This window comes from Manacus vitellinus, unplaced genomic scaffold (genome assembly GCF_001715985.3).
Source record: "Manacus vitellinus isolate BGI_N305 unplaced genomic scaffold, ASM171598v3 scaffold_3_pilon, whole genome shotgun sequence".
In the NCBI taxonomy this organism is placed as follows: Eukaryota; Metazoa; Chordata; class Aves; order Passeriformes; family Pipridae; genus Manacus; species Manacus vitellinus.
The window spans coordinates 4,334,326-4,355,448 of record NW_021940535.1 but is presented as its reverse complement, the minus strand read 5'-3'; positions in this window follow the sequence as shown (position 1 = coordinate 4,355,448).

Below are 21,123 nucleotides of genomic sequence, written 5' to 3'. Positions count from 1 at the left end.
AGTCTTCTGAGATGTCTAGATTTCTCACTGGTAATATTAAACCAGTATTATTTATGTATATATGTGTTTTCAGATTGATTTATTCTACAGCTGCAGTGAATCGTATTTGCAAACTACAAAGTGCATGTAATGTAGTTTGAGTTTACAGAAAATCAAAAATCAGCCTGGTTCCAATTATGATGGTTGGAGTAGGTCCCCGGTGTTCTATTTTCAAGAGCAGATTTCACTGCAGGTATTCACTTATGAATATCCACTCATGAGAGTAATGTGTAGAGTTCACCTTTTTTACTTAATTTGGTTTTAAACCCCCTCAAACCTAACCTAACAATTTTGAGCTCACTAGGCTTAAATTCTCTTTGATTTGAAGGGGGAAAAATACCTTTTGTATCCAATGCTACTTTCCCCATGTATGGAGAGTCAGTTTCTATGCAAGGAAAAAACAATGGGGATAAAGAAATAGCATTGAGAACGGGTGGATGAAAACAAGGTGTGGTGGTTTGGAGGTTTTGTTTGTTTATTTTGTTGTGGGGATACCTCCTTCCCTCAAATCTTATGAGCAATTGTAGTGATTATCATGATTTTCAGTCTTGGAAATCAGAATCTACTGTCTCCATTGGTCCATGGAACTGTTCACCCACACAATTGTTATCAGGATGGCAACCTTGACTCATATGCCTTAATAATAAAGGTATAAATGGGTTTTAAAAAGGAAAGGGACAAAGTAGACCAATTTAATAATGTAAGATAATTTGGTCAGAAATGCAGGTAAGTTCTTGATTGTCGCAGAGTTTTTTGTTGCTCCGTATGTAATCCCTCCCCCCTCCTTTTTCTTAGAAGCAAAATATATGAAGTAAGGGAAACAGCATGATTTGGGAAGGGTGCTTACAGGACAGGGTAGGAGAACAAAATTTGTTATAAGAGAGATTAGTATAGGCCAGCTGAGGGTCTTCCTTAGCTATGTTGTGTTCTCTTCTGCAAAAGTGTTTTAATTCCACTGTGACTTTAGTTAAGAGCTTTGAAAATGCTGAACTTGTTTAAGCTCAGTACAGAAGGCAACGGGGAATCATTACAATGACTCATAAGGCATTGGATACCAATATTGAAATAAAAATGAGTTGTTCCAAATTCTATGTTTCAAGCAGTAATTCTGTAACATCCAGGACTGCTTTATGAAGCACAATCATTTTCTTTAATAAGGAGATAATCGAAAGCAAGTTAGCTGGGCTTGAGAGAAAAAACGGTGTTTCTCCTGGCTGGCAGGAGATCATAAAAATGTTTTTGACAAGGATTTAGAGAAAACTCTGGCTGTATGAGGTCATATAACAGAAACTGGTCTTCCTGACCCCAAATATATATCCACTGTGATGATTCTAGACTTCGGGAGGTGTCAGAAGAAAATCTCTTGGGTTCTTTTTGTTATGGCTTTGACAGCAACCAGTGTCTTGAGGCACTAGGAAGGAAAAAGTGAGCCTGATAGGATAGGAATTAATTGCCTCCATGACAGAAAGGAACTGCTGCATGTAAGGAAGTAATACACTGACCGCAGGAGAGTGAGGAAAAGTAAGAATGTATATGAGGACAATGTATTTTCCGTATTGAGTATCTAAAGGCATTAGTCTTTCTTATATTTTTTCCTCTTGTCTCCTACTTTCTCCATGTCATGAAGTGTACTTTTTTCAAGCTTACATTTGTTGTTTCAGTAGATTTTATTATGTATACATTCATTGTACTATGTCTTTTTCACCATTTTGCATATAAATCTCATATTGAAACATCTCTCCTAATCCTACAACATCTTTCAATGCTCCAAGAGGTTTTTTAAATGGATGACATGGATATAAATCCTTCACTTATGCAACCTACTGGAGGTCTTGGAAAGCCTGAGCTACTTTGTGTCTGCTCTAAACCCTACAAGAAGCAATATCAAATGATTAGCTGTTGGCTTGCAAGAATCTCTTATCACCTTGTACTTGTGGGCTTGGATTTTTTTTCTGTGGATTGAAGGCTCCTTTTCTGATACTTCTTGGTTTCTTTAACTCTGCAGGTGATGTGTAGAAAAAGGTAAAATGTCAATATCATTGAAGTCTGCTGGTATTTTGAAGGTTTCAAGTTGTTAGCTGGGAAACAAGTGTTTAAGCTACTGTTCAAGTAACTAACAATGATGGTTAAAATTGTTTGTTTAGTTCTTCACCATGTCTTCTGCTTTGACACTCCTAAACCTTTAATTCTAAAAATTAAAGATTAATTTTAAATGAGCAATTTAGCTTTGACTTGTGAATAAGATTATTTCATCATTTTGAGATTTAGTCAGAAAGTAAGAAAATGGAGATGAGACTAGATAGAATAAAAACTTTCAAATACAGGCTTGTATTTGAAAGAGAGTTTATTTACAGAAATAGGGGACCTTGAGATGTGAAAGACAAATATGAAATATGGGGTAAAAGAAAGATAAAATCTGATGGTAGGGCAGGGATAACCGGGGGGAGGGGGGAAGAAAATATTTTTACTCCTATTATCCACACTTCTGCAGTACCATGTCTCAAAAGCAACTTGTCTGACTCCTTAGACTCTTTGCTGGCAACAGACTTCATAAAAACATGAACATAGAATGGAATTAAAGGTTGATTTTTGCCATTGTGTAGAGGAAAACAAGTCTCAGTGGTAAATAAGAACCAGCTATTTCTCACTGCTACAGCTAATATTTTGATTTTCTTTCAGATGAAAAAACACAACATGGAAAAAATTTTTGACTTTTTATGCTGTTGATCAAAAAGTACACATGATGTTAGAAAATGAAGGAAGAGCAAAACAAATAGGTTCTATACATGTGTACATGCTCTAAATGGCTCTGAGAGTAGCATTTAGATGTGGAGATCAGATTGAACAACAATCCGAAGAAAGTAAACCCATTAAACTCAGTGGGAGAATAACTTTTTGATCTGTAGGTGAACAGCAAATACTTATTTAACAGGGAAATTGGCCAGTGTCTTACAACAAGGGCAGCAAGCTTGCACAAGACAGAAATCCAAAATGGTTCATCTCTGGAGTTCAGAAGCATTTCTCTGACATCTATCTCTGAGCTAGAAATTATTCAGACATTAAATGTGCAGAAGAAAATGAACTTATCATATTTTGAAGTCTTTTGGGCTCCTCTTCTCCTTTCTGTCAGGAATCAGTGACATCCTACCATATTTCACCTATGCCTGCCTAATTAACAAGTAACTTTCTTTTCAAGATAGGCCTATCATCATGCCATATCAATGCCACTCTTTCTTTCTCTAGCTTTTTTTCTCCTACTTTTTTTTATGGGGAGATTATGGTTTAGTATTAATACTAGTTCAGACAAGCAGAAAGAAACACACATCATTAATGACTGGCTTCACTCGGATACCATTGCACTGGTTGGCATACTCATTACAATCTGAAAATTACCTTCACTTATATAACTGTATTCATCGAAGTCATAGCATCTAAGCTAATAACTTAACAAAAACCTACAGAACAGATTACTTTTACATTCTCTTCACCCCTCAGACAAATAGCCTCTATAAGCAACATGTAGTGCTAAATGTGCCACTTAAGATCTTTGTACATTTTCCTTGTTCCCTTTCTACCTGTGTTTTTCTTGTCTTTTTCTGTTTGAACTCTGTCAATGCTGAAGAAAAAGAATGTCTCAATCTGAAACACCAAAGCTGTGGAAGGGTATTGAAGCAAGACCTCATCACCTATGAACTGGCAGTGAGGGATATACACTGCATACTTAATAGCACCTGCAGAGCATCAGATTGATCACCTCCATGGCAAGTGCTGTACAAACATGTTATGAAGGAAGACAGTCCCATCTCCACAGAAAGTACAACTGAAAGTCTCTTCTGTTCACTTTCCTATGCCCACTCCAATTACTACTGCTACTCCTGTTCCTATTCACTGTTGTCTTTCCACTCTTCTCAGGCTCCTTATGAAAAGGAAATTATCCCTTCAAACAGCTCTGTTCTATTTCTTTCTCCATTTCAAGTACCTAAGTATAGAGTTAGTATGTTTTGTTCAGGTATAACCATAGCAGACCTAAGCTGGAGAAGGGAGGGCACGGTGTGAGGAAATGTCTCTGAGGGATGTGGTGTAGTTTGTATCATCCTCTGAAAGTTAAATATAAGTACACGAGGAATAAAGAATTTATATGTAAGCATGTAATGGTCTAAAAAGTCAAACAAATCAAGACACAGGATACGGGGTAGACAAACAGGGAAAAGGCTTCATGTAGGTTACACCTAGGCTGCAAGGTCAATCATATTGTAGTCGCTGTGAGTTAAAACAGAGAGACAGTCTGTCCATGAGTAGTGTGAGATGCAATTGCTGCAGCAATGAAACCTGAAATTTTTTTTTCTCAGAAAGGATGTAATTGTTAATGAATCTTTGATGAATTTGCTTGTAGGAATGAAACCCCTTTTGGCCTGCCCGAGTATAATTTAACTTGAATTACAACTTTGTATCTTGCAAAGAACAGCAAAGGAACAAATTTTGGCAAACTTACTCAGTACCTCAGCAGGGAGATTTTAGAGGATAAGACACATGGATATTTTTAGTGATAAAAATTTCTAATCAGTTCTTTAATCCCAAAGCTAGCAGTCAAAACCTTCAGCTTTCAGGAAATGATGGAAAGAGCTGGAGGCTCAGCTTTTGGCTTACAAATGCTTTCCCATTGCGATTATTGAGAAAAAAAAAGAGAAGTATTTTAAGGATTTGAGCCCTTCCTAGTTTGCTGTTTTCATGCTAAATTCTGGGAACTACATTAAAAACATTATAAGTTTACTGATTGCAGGAAATATTGCACACTAACATGTGAGTGAACAAATGCAATATATCACCTCACATGGTCAATTTGTATTGTCAAGAGCGGTACATCTTTAATCTCTAGTCTTCATCTCCTTGATCCTTGAGATGAACCATGAACAATAGTTTCCATGTCAGAGTAAAATCTGTGCTGAGAACAGACTTGGAAGTAAATGATGGGGTGATTTAGCACACAGAATGATCCAGGTGATGGATACAGCAGGAACACTTGGAAGGAAGAATGCAGAACAGGTCATTTTGAGATACTATGGTATCACAGCAGTGTGCAAAAAGCAAACAGGTAGCAGGGCAAGAGGAGATAAAGAGATGCTTCTTTTCTCTCCTTACATTAGTCAACTTCAGAACTCTTTAGGATGAAGGTTTGCGTGGTAATGTAGCTGTATGCCTACTCTAACTTTGGAAAAAGTGTTTCTTGGAGATTTATAGTGCATTCAATTTTCTCCTTTTTCTTCCTGCATCAAACAAAGCTGATAAGGAACATTTTTTGTCAGGAATAAATGGCACTTGAAGGCTTAAGAAAAATATATGAATTAAAACTTAATAGAACATTTTTATTTTAAAAAATCGTATATTATATCTAATTTTTCCATTTTATTGTTCACAGTTCATTTCCCCAGAACTAGGAGCTGGTACATTCATGGGTAACTTTGTTGTTTCCCTAAAGATCACAAATATTCTTCTAAAGAAGTTGCGTTCCTGCTGCTAAATTCAGAGTCATCCACATATTCATGCTGTTCAGGTACTTGTAAATATGGTTGTCTAAGTATGTTTATTGTGTGGACCTGAATATATCATCAAGTGACTCTTTCCGTAAAGTGACAATTTTGACTGTGCCTGCATTTCCCTCTGTTTATTGTTGCTCAATCTACTGTACTATGGTACTTGTTCTCATAAGCACAGAATGTACCACTAAGGCAGCATCCCTTAAGAAAAATAAAAGAAAAAGAAAAGAAAAAATTGTGGCTTTAGTCACTGGTTTTGACTGGATGAATAAACCGGGAACCTTTGGCATCTCGGGAAGAAGTTCCTGGGATACCAGTGCATCTCTGTAAGAACACAAGCTGGCTCATGTAACAAGGATGTTGTAGGTTATCTATTGGTCTGTTCTACATAAAATTATCTTGAAATATCTAATTTTGAAGAGTTGTCAAAAGAAATACATTTAACATCTGTCTAATTATTTCATATGCAACTAGAAATTTTATGAAAGGATTTTTAAAACTATTTCCATCCTGTGTTGCTGTGCAAGAACTGAAAGTAAATTTTGGAAGTGATTCTTATCTGCCCTTAAATAAAAGGAAGTTTATTGTGACTTATAATATACTGTCCCAAACTTGGTATTGCGACTTTTGTACTAAGAAAAACAGTATCTTGATGGCAACATCTTTCACCTATCAAGACAAAGATTCATTTCTTAACTGTATAGAAATCAAACCTTGACGAAAAGTTCCAGTAAAAAGCCTTATTGGCTTTGGGATCAACTCTCAAGTAAAGCTTATAGTACTGCTCTAACCTTTACAAAATGCTTTGAACCTTTCAAAATCAGATTGAGTCAAGTACTTCAAGTACTTTTCTAAAATATATTTTAGAGAAAAATATTACTTAGGCAAAGGAATGAACAAGATGCAATTAGGTTGACAATAAGTCTTCTATCTGGAACTTCCTTTTTTGGGGGTCAGGAGGGAACTGTAGAACTGTAGAGAAGTTGACTTGAGCAAGTCTCATTCTTTCCAGCTCTCATGTAAAATTAGAAATAAAAAGTACAGTATGCCAGTTCATGCTTCTGATAAGGTAGGAAAATACAGAATTTTATGTAAAGACAGAGACAGATTTTTGACTTTGAAGGTAACTGCAGTCCTTCTGCTGTTATGGGAGCAAATTGTCTCAGGCCTTTATGCTGTAGTATTTCTTGCCTTGTGCTGTCAGTGGGGGAATAGCAGAGTCCTTTATAACAAACTCAGTTCTAGCTGTGGCTCCTTCTCAAGGGGGAACCATAGTGTGACTTTTCTGACTATGCAGGGAGTGTAGCAGAGGGTGAGTTTCACGGCTACTGCTGCACTATAAATATACAGTATTACTCAATTGATGGGATACTTTTCCAGTAAGGTAAGAACTGTCTTGGCATTCAAATACTACTGTCACCTGAATAGGATATAATAGTCTGGATAATGGATGTAGCTTAGAACCTAACAGAATAATGTATACAACCCGGGGTCATTATTTTTTGTGTTTGGAAGAAAATATTTTATTAATTGTATTGAAAGTTACAGATTTTCTAGTCTTCTCTGAATTAAGAAACATGACCTTAAGCTAAATCAAGAGGTCTTCTGAACACTTTGGCAGTATATTTCTTCTGGAACAGCTAAATGCAATTAATTGGCAAACACATGTTGCCATAGCAAGAAAATTTGTAATCACTCTCATGCTTAGAGGATGAACTGCTACTGTAAGACAGGCCCCAAAGCACATAATCACAGAGTACTGACTTGAAAGTATCCTTTTTTTTTCACTTGCGCTTTTGCATAGTTGTGCTTTTGGGAGTAGGTGAACCTGTACAAGCAGACTGTACTTTGTCTTAATTATAATTTTGTATTCTCTTCATGGGATAGAATATGGAGTAAAGCTGAGAGTTCTGTGCAGTAGTGCAGTAGCTTTCTTGAAAAATAGAACCTATGAAAGGATCTACTGTTTCCAACTTACTTGGACAGAATCACTTGAAATGTTGAATCATCGCTCTGACAGCAAAGTACCCAATACTCTTCAGCAGTAGACTAACACAGAGAAACTCATTTCTCTGTGTCAACTGAAACTTTTATTACCAAGGTATGTACGTTAATGATCTTTGCAAGAAAGTGATCCATGAACAATACTTGACTTCCAACGATCTCAGCATTTTTCCCTATCTTTATTAGGAAGTGACAAGTATCTTAAATTTACTTTATTCAGAAAATAATTTACTGTTTGCCCTAAACTTCACTTTAAAATGCTATATTTTCTGTGTTAAATTTCTATTTAATTTCCTCTTTATTCTCTGGCTAACATTCTTCAAACTGATACATTTTTATGTATAAAATGTCTATCTACTTAAATATTCTTATTTATATCATTGCAAAAAATAATGGCAGATGGAACCCTTTTGGTGTTTGCAAACAACAATAACGTTTGATGACAAATGCACATCATTGTCCTCCAAAATTGCTGTTTATGGTGAAATGCAACCTTTAATAAGGACTTACTGTACATGTTGAACAGTATCCTGGATTTCTGTAAAATGCTTCAATAAACTTGTCACGCAGATTTCTTTACCTCCTGGAAAAGACAATTTAATGCCTCCTCTATGTTTACCTCTGTTTTGGATTTATCAGTGAAGGCATGCATATGTATAGACACGCTAGAAGGTTTTCATGAATTGCACAGTTACTGTTATTTCCCCTCATACACAGAGTAAAAAGCTCCTTTCAACCTGACTGAATTTTAATTCTATTTCAGATAATAACAGAACAGGAAAGCATCAGTCAGACTCTGAGAGAGCACATGTTGTGGGTGTCCTGTATAATCTGAGTGGCTGTGGGTGGCACAGTCTAGCCTTAGCTAACTGTTAGAACAGCCTGATTTGTCTCCCATAACCTTACTTTCAGTGTTTGAGGAATTTATCAGCTGTAAACTCCTCAGGTTGGAGTTTTCCATGGTGTGCACGTGCCTCCAGCTGTTTGTATCCAGCAACTCTTTGTGAAAGCTTCAGACCAATGTGGCACAGTTATTTACAAGATGATGATTAGGGAGAAACATGTTTAGTACACTTGAAAGAATAAATCTGAAAATATTTTTGAGAACCACAAAAGTTTTTTCCTTTTCTCAACCCACCAAACCCTGTGTGCCAGCCCTTGCGGTGGGGAATCATTACCTGCAAATGTTTCATTTCCATAAAAAGCAACCCACTTTTAACCATGTCAAAAACCTCTGAAAAAGACTTTCTGAACATGATGCAGCAGACTTTTTCAATGGGGCACCAGACTTTTCCAGAGATGACCTACATTCGTTACACCCTGGCCCACTTGGCAGTATTTGTCTTTATGATCATACTGCTCTAAACTATCCAGTCTTGTGTGACTAACCATGGTCCAGATTTTTGAGTCCTAGTGACCAAAATGGATTTTCTCCTGAAATTATGTCTGAGATGAGATGGAAGCAACTTTGGAAATTGTGGGTTAGGATGTCACCTCTTCCATGCTTTCCACCCTTTAGCCCTAAGGAAGAAGAGAGACAGAAGAGCTGTGAGCTCACCCTACAAGATGGTGGTGGAGGTAGGTGTGTTAGAAAAGAGTACTAGGGTAGAGACGTGAAGATACTGGGAACTGGACATGAACAGTGAAGAGTGGGGTGGTCATAGAGATAAGACAACACGAACTGGTTCCCCACTGCATAGGGAAGGGAGGGTAAAACTGAGATTTTTGAAGTAATTTTAATTATTTGTTTCTATCTTTTCTTCTCAATGTAGATGATCGTTGAAACATGTGATGGTATCCTGAACACTTGTTTTGCATAATAGCAGCCTCTTATTCATCTCCCACCCCAATAAATATAGGAGGCAGTTTTAGCCTCTTGAGAACATCTCTACTACTTTCCTTTTTGCAAAAACAGAACAACACTTCCCTCATGTCACCTAACAGCCCTGTTCCTTGGAGGATAAGCTGAGCCAGCATTGCATCACTTGGTAGCATGTTTTGAGCTTTGATGCTCTATCCAGGACAGTAGGAAGAAAGTATTCTGAACATGAGAATTGACATGCTGGGGGTAGTTTAGCTTCCATCATAATGTGGAGTCATCTAGGAATTTTTTTTCACTGAAACTACTGCAAGTACATTTCTAATTTCATGCCAAAAGCACTGTTTCCTTCTTTGCTTAAATGGATATACTTTTTTTTTATTACATTGTGAAAAATGGTGCTGTACAGACTACTTCTCTACAATATCATTTTTCCCGTGCCTTTCTGATAACTTCGTAAGGTTGTTCTTTCCATTGAATCCAAGTTTGCATGTGCATTCCTGTCATATTAGTCAGGGGAGATGAGAAGAGGTGATGCCCTCTACACTGGAGCTCTTCAAGGGGGTGGATGATGAACTAACCAAGAGCTTATTGGTCAGGAATAAAGGGAAGGCAGGGACAGGTGACTTTATAATGGGGCTCTACTACTCTCTCTACCTCTCTACCTCTACTACAGGTCACTTGCCAGGGAAGGCAGAGTCAATGAGGCCTTTTATAGACAAATAGGAGAAGACTCACACTCACAAGCCCTGGTCCTCATGGGAGACTTCAACCACCCCGATATCTGTCAGAGGGACAACACTGCAGGGCATAAGCAAACAAGGATGAAGTTCCTGTAACGTGTTGATGGCGATTTCCTTCTCCAAGTGATAGAGGAGCAAACAAGGAGGAGTGTTATGCTGGACTTTTTTCTCAAGAAGAAGGGGCTGGTGAGAAATGTGAAGCTCATAGGCAACCTTGACTGTAGTGACCATGAAACCATGGAGTTAGAGATCCTTAGGGCAGCAAGGAGGGTACAGAGCAAGCTCACTACCCTAGCCTTCAGGAGAGTGGTCTTTGGCCTTTTTACAGATTTTCTTGGTAAAGTACCATGGGATAGAGCCCTAGAGGGAAGAGGGGCCAAAGACAGCTGGTTGGTATTCAAGGATCACCTGCTCTGAGCTGTGGAGCTATGCATCCCAAGAAAGAGGTAAAAAAAGGGAAGCTTACAGAGCGTGAAAACAAGGACAGATAGCCTGGGAGAAATACAGAGAGATTGTCCAAACAGCCAGAGATCAGGTTAGGAAAGCTAAAGACCTGATAGAATTAAACCTCTCCAGGGATGTCAAGGGCAACAACAAAAGCTTCTAGAGGTACGTTGTGATAAAAGCAAGACTAGAGGAAATGTGGGCCCTCTCTGGAAGAAAACGAGAAACCTGGTAACCCAGGATATGGAGAAAGTTGAGTTACTCAATGATTTTTTTTTGCTTTGGTATTCACCAGCAAATACTCCAGCCACACCACCCAAGAGGAAGAAGGCAGAGGCAGGAACTGGAAGAACGAAGACACACTCACTGTAGATTAGGTCTGAGGACATCTAAGGAATGCGAAGTTGCTCAAGTTCATGAACCCTGATGGGATGCATACGTGGGTCCCAAGGGAATTGGCAAATTAAGTGTTTAAACAACTATCCGTCATATTTCAGAAGTTGTAGCAGTCTGATGAAGTTCCTACTGACTGGAAAAGGAGAAACATAACCCCTATTTTAAGAAGGAAAAAAAGGAAGACCTGGAGAACTATAGGCTGGCCAATCTCACCTCTGTGCCTGACAAGATCATGGAGCAGATCTTCCTGGAATCTGTGCGGAGACATATGGAAAACAAAGAATTTATTTATGACAGCCAACATGGCTTCAGTAAGGGCAAATTTTGCTTGATAAGTTTGTTATCCTTCTATGATGGAGCTACAGCATTGGTGGATAAAAGAAGAGCACTGATGACATCAGAGGAACTTTTTACCAAGGTCTGGAGTGATAGGTCAAGGAATAATTGCTTTAAACTAAAAGTAATGGTTTTGATTAGATATGAGGAAGCAATTCTTCCCTCTGAGGGTGTTGAGGCACTGGAAGAGGTTGCCCAGAGAAGTTGTGGACTTCTGCGTCTGTGTCTGGCCCTGGCAGTGTTCAAGACCAGGTTGCTTGGGGCTTTGCGCAACAATGGTCTACTGGAAATCCCTGTCCATGGCAGGGGGTTTGAACTAGATAGGCTTTAAGGTCCCTTCCAACTCAAACCATTCTATGAGTCAATGATTCTATGTTAGGAACCACCAGCTTTATTTTTGCCTACTCTTCTGTCAACTTCTTTAATTGCTTATTAGGGTCCCTATAATCATTCTTTATCCGATGTTTCTTTTTCACCTTGTTCCTTGGTTCTTTATGAAGGAAAGGATTAATCTCTCTGTATCTCATTGGAGTGCCTGCAGCCAAGCAAAATCTCCTGCTGTCTTGATTCTTTCATACTGCATTTTTGAGCCTGTAGTTAGTTGCAATCTGAGCCTGCTTATGTACTGTTTCATTCAACTTGAGCTTTTTCACCGGATTTATTTGTACTTCTTTGTCACCTAAGATTACCAGTGCATGTATGTCGACTAAAGCAAAATATATTTTTCTTCAAGTTTGTTTGATTCTTCTGGCCAGTTCTGTGCAATGTGTGTCCCATTTTCAAGCACGCATTGTTAGGGAAATGGTCTTCCTATAATCTCTATTGGCAGCATTCAGCATCGTATTTAGTCTTAAACACTGAACTTAAATAGCCAACAAGACATTATTTTGCCTCCAGATGAAACTGGGAAATTGTTCTAGAAACAGTAAACCAACCTATTTTGATGTTTGCATATTGAACTAAAAATTTGATATCCTAATTTTGTCCCTTCCCATGCAATTGCTCTCCACACATCTTATGTACAGTTGTTTATGTACAAGTGGCCCAGGTGGAAAGACACATTTTTCTGGAAAACTCTACTAAAAGAAAATTTTTTTTTTCCTTAAGTTTACTTTTTTTATTAATATGAAATGCGTTCTCTGCTGTATTAGTTTTTCTTTGGAACTCCTTACCTATCTAGCAAGGGGAAACTTTAGCACTTCTAGAACATACTTTGATAAAATTCTCTGAGGTATATCACTATAGATTTTATTTGACAGATATACATATACTTGTTAGCAATGTTATTGCACCCTTGTGAAAAGATTTTATTTTCTTCTACTTATGAATACATCCTTAATATTGTGAATGTTGCTTCCTAGCATCAAAGTAATTGAAATACTGATCAAATTGTGCAAGTTCTTCAAAAAATATGTTGAATTGCCTTCTTTCCATAGGATCATAGAATGGCTTGTGTTGGAAGGGACTTTTAAAGGTCATTAAGTCCAAATCCCCTGTCATGGGGCACCTTCCACTACATCAAGTTGCTCAGAGCTCTCTCCAAGTTGACCTTGAATGTTTCAGGGATGGGGCATCTACAACCTCTTTGGGCAATCTGTTGTGCTTTAGTTAAATTGGAAATGCATGTTCCTAGGACACTAAACAACCATCAAAACAAAAGGAAAAGTGCAGGTCTTCTGCAGCAGTAGGTAGTTCAGAAGGATGGTATGTGACTGTTCTATCATTCTCCTCTTTAACTTTTGTCCTTCATACCAATATAGTCTGCAACGTGTCAGCTTCCTCTAGTCAGAGGACATTATTGTCATTACCATATCCTGTTAAGTTCCTTCTCACAACATAGGAGCAGAGAATGACAAGAAAGAAATCTAATCACCTATAAAATATGGGCTGGGTAACATATTGAAGGGGATTAAATTCATGATCCCCACATTAGTTGAATGGAGTTGGATTTGAGTACTGAGGCAGCACCTTCTCATCTGCTGTCTGGCTCATCTATCTCTCAGGTGAGAAATCCTGAAATTGGAACAGCACTAAAGCCCAAAAGTGGAAATATGTTGCCAGACTTCCTTCTTACTTCACAAATTCTGAGGATGTTGAGGTCGTCCAATGGAGGAGTCTGGCTAGGGTGTGACAAGGCAAACTGGATGTCCCTTGCAAGCACCTTCTTGCCCCTGCCAGGCTTCTCTCTAAGGGATAAGCTGGTACCTATCCCTAAGAGTCAGAGGATACAAATACAACTTGCTATTGAACCCATTTTTGGCACAAGTGTTCAGCACATGTTTACACAGCAGCTACTGCAATGGATAATGCTGAGGCTTTGAGAAGCTTATAGGTAAATAAGTGCTGCTCTGGCTTTCATTCTGGAAACCTCTTATTGCCACAGCCAACTCTGCTGGGTATGAAATGCACCAATCAAGATTACAAACAAAACAAGGGAAGGCACACAATGAACAGCCAGTGTGCTCCCAGGAATTCTACAAGCAACAGCCCTATTTGTGGCACAGTCCTCTTTTATTATTTCTAACACCCATCCTCTAAGCTTCCAGTTAAAGCCTAGTATAAACATGCGTATGGATCCCAGTGGCTGCATTAGGATTGCAAAAGCATTGTGCATATGTGTTTTTCCTGATCTTAGGTGCTTAAAGGTACAACCTAGCCCTTAAATTTGATTATTCTTTACGTGGAATTATATTCTTCTGCCTATTTTCTTTCAGCACTAGTACAATCGGAAAAACCCAGAAACCTACTGACCAAATTTTATTTTAAAAAAAAGAGGAATAACTGAGCTTAAACTTTAGGGCTGATGTGGTATCTTTACAGTTAATAAAAATTGTCTGTACCAAGTGCCTAGGTTTCATGAACTATAGGTTTCATTTGTAGTCTATAATTATTCATGTTTATAAAAAGATGTGTAGCAGTAAAATAGTTTAATCTTTAGTTTGAATTTCAAAATAGTTTGATTTAAAGAAATGTTAGTATCTTGATAATGAGATTAGAGTATGGGGGAGAGGTTGTTTGTTTCTAGGTTTGTTGGGATCTTTGTGAAGTTTTTTGGGATTTTTTTTTCTGTTGTTTGGTGGGGGGGGTTGGGGTCTTTTGGTTGGTTTTTTTTTTATGTTAGCTCCTGCCAAATACTAATGTCATTGCTTGGGTTTCAAAAAAGGACAAACTTGTGGTAATTTTAACTTTGCATAGTGGCAACATTTTCATTTGGAGGGCATATATCTACCATTTGGCTCAATTAGACTCAAACAGGCACAGTAATTCATAATTCCTGAAGGTAAAGCAAGCTTCTGTTTCTGTAGCACAGATTCAAAGGGTTTCATCTCCGGAACGATCTCGGAGAGCATGAAATATGATTCATTTAAATCTTAAACTTTGTTCACAACCAAGTAAAATCTGTAACAGGGTTTTCTCACTCTGATTTCTCAGGATTTCTTTTCCCCTTCAGTGGCATTTAAATATCTGCTAACAATGAATTATATATTTGTGACCGATCAAAAGCTGAGGTCTTGGAAATTGCAGTGAATGCATGTGCATTCACATATGTTTTTGTGTGCATACGTGCCTCCATGTGGTTGTAATGATTGGACTGAGACTGCATGAATATGTAAGTTGTACTAGTAAGACCCTGTTTCCTAGCTCTTTGACAATCTGTATCAAATCAAGGCCACATTTACCTTGTATGAGGGACTATTTTAGCTAAGGTGATTCGGTTATTTTTAATGAGGATGCCTGTGTTTTCTTCATCAGAAAACATCCCAACAGCTTTTTCAGTGAGAGCTGCCAGATTAAATGCTGGTGTGCAAAGTGATCAGCACTGACCATTTGTCTGCAGCGTCTGAACACCTGGCAGCCCCTCAGCCTGCCTGCTGGAAATCCAGAGACCCAAGCAATTTCACCAGCAGCTCTAACAAGGGGAGGAATTGGGCGTCATCTCCTCAGATTTTATTCATCGCCCTTCTCAGCCATCATCCAGTGGTCCAGGTGGTTCATATCTCCTGTCATTGAATGTGCCACTTGTCCTTCTCCTCTCTACCTGCTGGTTCTTATGAATTCCCAGTGAATATCCATGGAGACAACATTTACTGTTAAAAGTCAACAAAATAGGTGAGCGACCTGGCCGCAGAAAGTTCTTCAGAAAGTTCCCAGATTGGTGATTTATTTCAAAATCTAGCCCTTTAAAAATTTACTTCTTGATATCCTTCTGTTGTCACAAACAGTAGAACTGAAAGTCTGAAGTCTGCTGGTTTTAGTTGGAAAAAAAAACCAAAACAACTTTGCTGGGCCTCACCTCATTTTTCATTTTAAATGACACAGTCATTGGAAGCCCAGGAGAAGCATAAACTCCTTGAGGAGATGTGTAAAAAATAATTTATTTTTTTAAGCTAAACTTGGCAGTGACAGTTCAGAAAGGCCTTAAGCTGCCTTATAAAAACCCATCTCCTCTACAGAAAATGATGACAAGGGACTCACTTTTTAAAAGGTCAGATCTTTGGGATGAGAGATACAGTATTGTGTGAGATAGAGAGCCATGACATCCAGGAGGCACTAGGATTAATGCGTTCTACATCGTGACTCGTAATAATCGTATTTAGTGTAAGTGGTAAATATATTTTCTCCTCAGAGTTTGTGCCACAATTTGATATAAGCTTTTCACTTGGGGCATATGGTGTCAGTTCAGGAATTTGGAGAGTTTAAAGGCTTCTGACAACTGTCAGTTTGAAAATTGGTGACAGGAGGCATAAAAACAGTGATGTTAAATCCACAGTAAGGGACAGCTTAACCTTTTGATCTTGAAATGTCTACATGTATTTTATTGCTTGATATAAAGTTACACAATTTTACACATAGACAAAAATAAACTACTGTGAAATATAACTATCGTGCTGACAAGTCAAAATGCATTTTTTAACTTAGGAAAATAAAAGAACAAAGAATGTAAGAACATTGAACATTCCTCTATCTTCTTTCAATGTTACTCTGCCAAACCTTAAAAAGCTCTGCTTTTAACATACGCATGAATTTCTAGACAAGACCAGAAATGTGATATTTCTGGTGTTTTTCAAGCAAATCAAATGTAACCTACAACCTATCTGAATTCTAATGAAATCATGAATGCATGGAGCTATAACCTTTCCTCTACAACATGATGCCTGAAAACTACAGCCCAAATCTTCAATTACATGTACATGCTTAAGCACAAACCCATGCACCAGTACAGTTTGCAGAGCTGCCAGCTCTCACATAAACTCTGTCATGACATATAATATCAATATTAAAATATGAACTTGCTGAGAACCTGAGATTTCCTAGAAATAAATAAATTTTCTGTTATGTAGAAGAACTGAGAAGTAAGAATCTAAAAGTCACACCATTCAGGGCACAGACTGAAGACATTTCTGCAGCCATGTCAGCTATCTATATTTTCATTGTCAACCTCTGATGAGGCTAAATAAAAATACAGGACTGCTTTGAGGATGCAGCAGTTGACTTCTCTGTCCAAAATAAGACAGTCTTGAATTGGCATTAGTACTTTCCTAACTTTTTTTCCAGACTCATAAAAGTTCCCATGCAGTTTCTTTAGTAAGTGCTCATTTTTGTGCAACTATTGTCACCTGGCACCTGAGTTCTGCATTTCAGGGAAACATATATATGGATTGTATTCCACCAAAATCTGCCCTAAGCCAGAAGTGGGTCCTGATGAATTCCTAATTAATCTACATGTCAGAGTAGGTGTGACTGTAGGCTAATTACAAATGCTGTTTGGATATATGCTGAAAGCTGTCAAAATGACTGAAATTGTGTTCATTAAATTGTGCTCAACAAGCTCTTCTGCAAATTCTCTCCACTGATCTGAGCTTTCTCTTCAGTCTCCTTTCTTTTGCAGTCTGTTGTCTAGAGAAGTCTTTCATCAGATTCTTGTTGGTTATTTAAATTTTTACAATTCAAGTTCAGTTTTGGGCGTTGTACCTTCGTAAAATTCTTGACACGCTGTGGGTGAAGGGACATGTAACTGAAGCCCTTCTCTGTCATGCAAAGATTCGTTCCTAGGGCCAGATTTACTTCTGGAATTTATTGCAGATGCACGGGCTTCTATGATGTGTGAATGGCCTTATGAGATTATTTGCTAATTACAAGCTACTTGACAGAAAACAAGCTAGTGATCAGGAACCGCTTGCTGTAAGATGACTTTTCACTGCTGGAATAGGAAGACATGAATGTAAATTAGAACTCTTACAGTATATTTATGGTTAGGTTCAATGATTTGGGGGTTTGGGGTTTTTTTTCATGCAGTCTTAATCACCTTTTATCATTAATGTAACATATTGATAAGGAAATGTAGGCATAGAGTTCACTTGCTTCATATTTCATGTTTGTAGTGTTATGGAACTGAGTGCTAGCTCAAGGCTCTTCAGAAATAAGTGGTTTGTACTAAATAAGTTCTGTCTGTGCATTGTTACTGAGGGTAATAATACTTTTCAAAATAAAAAAAAAAAGGTAGGGGGGTGGTAATACCTGGATGAGTACCTGACTAACTACCTGTAAGATAAAGCTATTTACAAAGCAAGGTTAGCCCTTCCCTTAGAACTACTGCGTGACCTTGCACAGCTCACTGCTAGGAATGACAATGCAGTTGTCTCCAAGTGTAGTTGGCATTGCAGGTATAGCTTCAGGAATTCCTAATATTTAATGGTCAGAGACTGCAAAAGGATATTAAGTGTTCTTCAAGACCAGAATGTATGACCCTAATTTGCCAAAGAAGATATACTTGAATGTTTGAGTTGGATTAGGTTTTACCTCCTTACATGTACTTGAAATTCATAACCAGAGAATGCTCACAAATGTGAAATCAGGTTTTGACCCAATTACTCAGACTGGCACAAGGTTGCTCCCATGGCTAATTGGCCTGAAGCTGAGATCATTGTTTGTGAGCCTGACATAAGACAACGTTTATTAATAAAAAGTGCAATTTAATCTCAGTGGAAGAACTAGTAGTTTAAGTGCCCCTCTTAAAAAGAGCAGCTTTCTTTGTTGAAATACTTTTTTAAACTACAACTCTTTGATAAGATACAAATAGCCCTGAGAATACTGTTTTGGTCATAAGGACCTTGGCGTATTTTATCTAAATTCTTGATCAAGATTCCAAAGCTGATATAGAAACTGCTTCAGGAACTCCTTCAGATTAATAATGAATTTACTTTATTCTGGGAAGAAGAACTACAAGGACTGCAGAAGTTGAATTTCCATACAGGGCAGACTAAATCTGTGAAGTTCAGTCATTTATACTCCCCTATTATCTGGTCTCTAAGCCATGATTTAATGAGCTCTCTTTAGCTGGGACCACAGCAATCCTCATGCTAAAGTTCTCTGATGCCCCTTGGAAAAGAATAATTGTATTCTCTCAAATAAGTCAGGATGAAATAAATTTGCATATCCTTTGTTCTTTGGAGTCTTGTAAGACTTTAATTTACCAAAAAAAAAAAAAAAGAAACCACAAATTAAAATTCTTGTGGAGCAATTTGATGCATGGATAATCTAAACAGTGATAAGAATCAATATATGTGCCCAGTAAATCATTCTTATAAAGAGTAGCCAGAGTTTGAAAATGAACATTTATAATCTCAGGCTCAGGCTTGTTGAAAATTTTTTCCAGGTTTTTTTTTAAATTACAGATAACAGTGAGTGATGAGGGGGGGAGAAATTATGTTTAAATATAGAATTTCTAAAAAACTATGTTTAAATGTAGAAATATGCAGTGCCTGTAATTTTTTTAGGGTAAGAGGGTAATGGGAATAATTTTCCTATTTTAGTTAGAATCATATAAGCTCCATATTTTACTACAGTAATATTAAAATTTATTACATGTGTATTTACCAGGAGATGGGAAAAAAAGCTGGGGATTCCTTGGATATGATGGTAAAAAAAATTAATTTTTTTTTTCCTGTTTTGTCAGAGGATGGGGGGTTAAGGGCATATGGTAGATGGAAGAACCTATGAGTAGAGTTATGTTATAAATAGTTCTTCTTTATTAGACAGTTCAGGTAGCCCTTTGGGTGTTTGTTTCTTGGTTCTTGCTCAAATGATTCAATTTGTTTTAATTAGTTCCTGTGGTTTTTTTCCTGCGTTTTGTATACACAGTCAAAAGCAACGAACTAAAATTCTGTAAAAGGAGTGAAGAACTCAGTTTGGATGGGGGTATGAATTTTCTCTTTTTCCCTTCAGGGATAAACAGAGCAATGCCTCCAATTTTGTAATATTTATGTAAACTTTTAAAAGGATTCTGTTCACATTTTCTGAGACTATCCAAACCTACTTCCTTCAACCACACCAACTCTATAATTAATAAACTTACAAAGTTGCTTCCAAACTTCACTGCTAAAGACAATCAAATCTCTCTTAATTTTTTATTCTTTTAAACTGAGCTAAAAACTGGAGGAAACTGCCTTTCTTAAGAAGAAACAGAAATTACCAGCTTTCTTATATATCTATCTCTTCACATACCAATGAAAGTGAATATGTGTCTATGTGTGAGAGAGATTTTTTCTTGGAAAGCAGAGATATATCTGTATCTTCAGGGTAAGAAATCACTGTCTTCAAAGGAGAATGGGCGGTGTTTTATTAATGATCTTTTACTGCAGATAGAAAGTGTGTCTGTGGTGAGGGTGGATGGGACCTTAGCTATCTGCCTAGAGCCAGATGTTAAATATAGATCAGAGAATGGCAATTCTGCATCCTATGGAGGGCTGAGAGGGAGGGTGAAGGGACTGTTTTGTGGTGGTTAAAACCAGCATTTCCAGAAAAACAGATATCCCATGGAGCTTCATGGCAGCAAGAGAACAGATTCATGGCCCAAGGGCTCCATCAGTTTTCATGTTGTGAATTAAGTTCGTACCATGTGGAAAGCAATATCCCAAACACATGCTGTGCATTAGAGCCACCTTTAACCATCTCCCAGGTCTGCTGCTGCCTCTGACAAAATGACAGTCACTCTCTGTGGGGAGAAACATTCAGTGACATGTCATGGTAGGGGCACCTTGGCTAAAGGCAAAACACCCAGCCAGCTGCTTGCTCCCTCACCGTCCTTAGTGGGATGAGGGAGAAAAAAGGCTTGTGGGTTCAGATAAAAGCAGAGAGCTCGCATTCCAATTTCTGTGATGGAAAAAAAGAGACTTATCTTGGGGAAACTTAATTGTATTGCCATATAAAATAGATTTGGGTGTTAAGACATAGAAAGACAGGCATTAAAACACCACCCCTTCTCCCTCCACCCTTCCCTCACCCAGACTTAGCTCTGGGACCACTGGAACTGGCTGTGTTCAGCATGGGGCAGCTCATCCTCTCCTCTCATGGAGACCCCTGCAGCCCCCTGCCAGAACCTGGGCAGGTGCACCCAATAGACTTATACAACAGGAAAAAGTGCATTAGTAGGGATTCCCAAATCAAATGGGATAAGCAGGTATGTCAGAAGGAAGTATAAACTGCATTAAAATAAATCCCTGAATGGTACAAGAAGGTAACATTAACATTTCATGGCCTTTCCTGAGATGTCCTGGAGACTGACTGAGAAAACCACATGAAGTGTTTCCCTCATTAAAAAAAAACAAAACAAAACAAACAAACAAACAAAAAACCAAACACCAAAACAAAACAAAAATAAAATAGTCACAAAAGACTGTCCTTATGTGATATGGCCAATGAGATAGTTTGAAAAAGGTTGCTTGGTATACTTAATAAGTTAACTAAAAGATTCTTGGAAATAATTACTTCTCTTAAAATTAAAAAAGGAAGATCTTCAGACTACCTA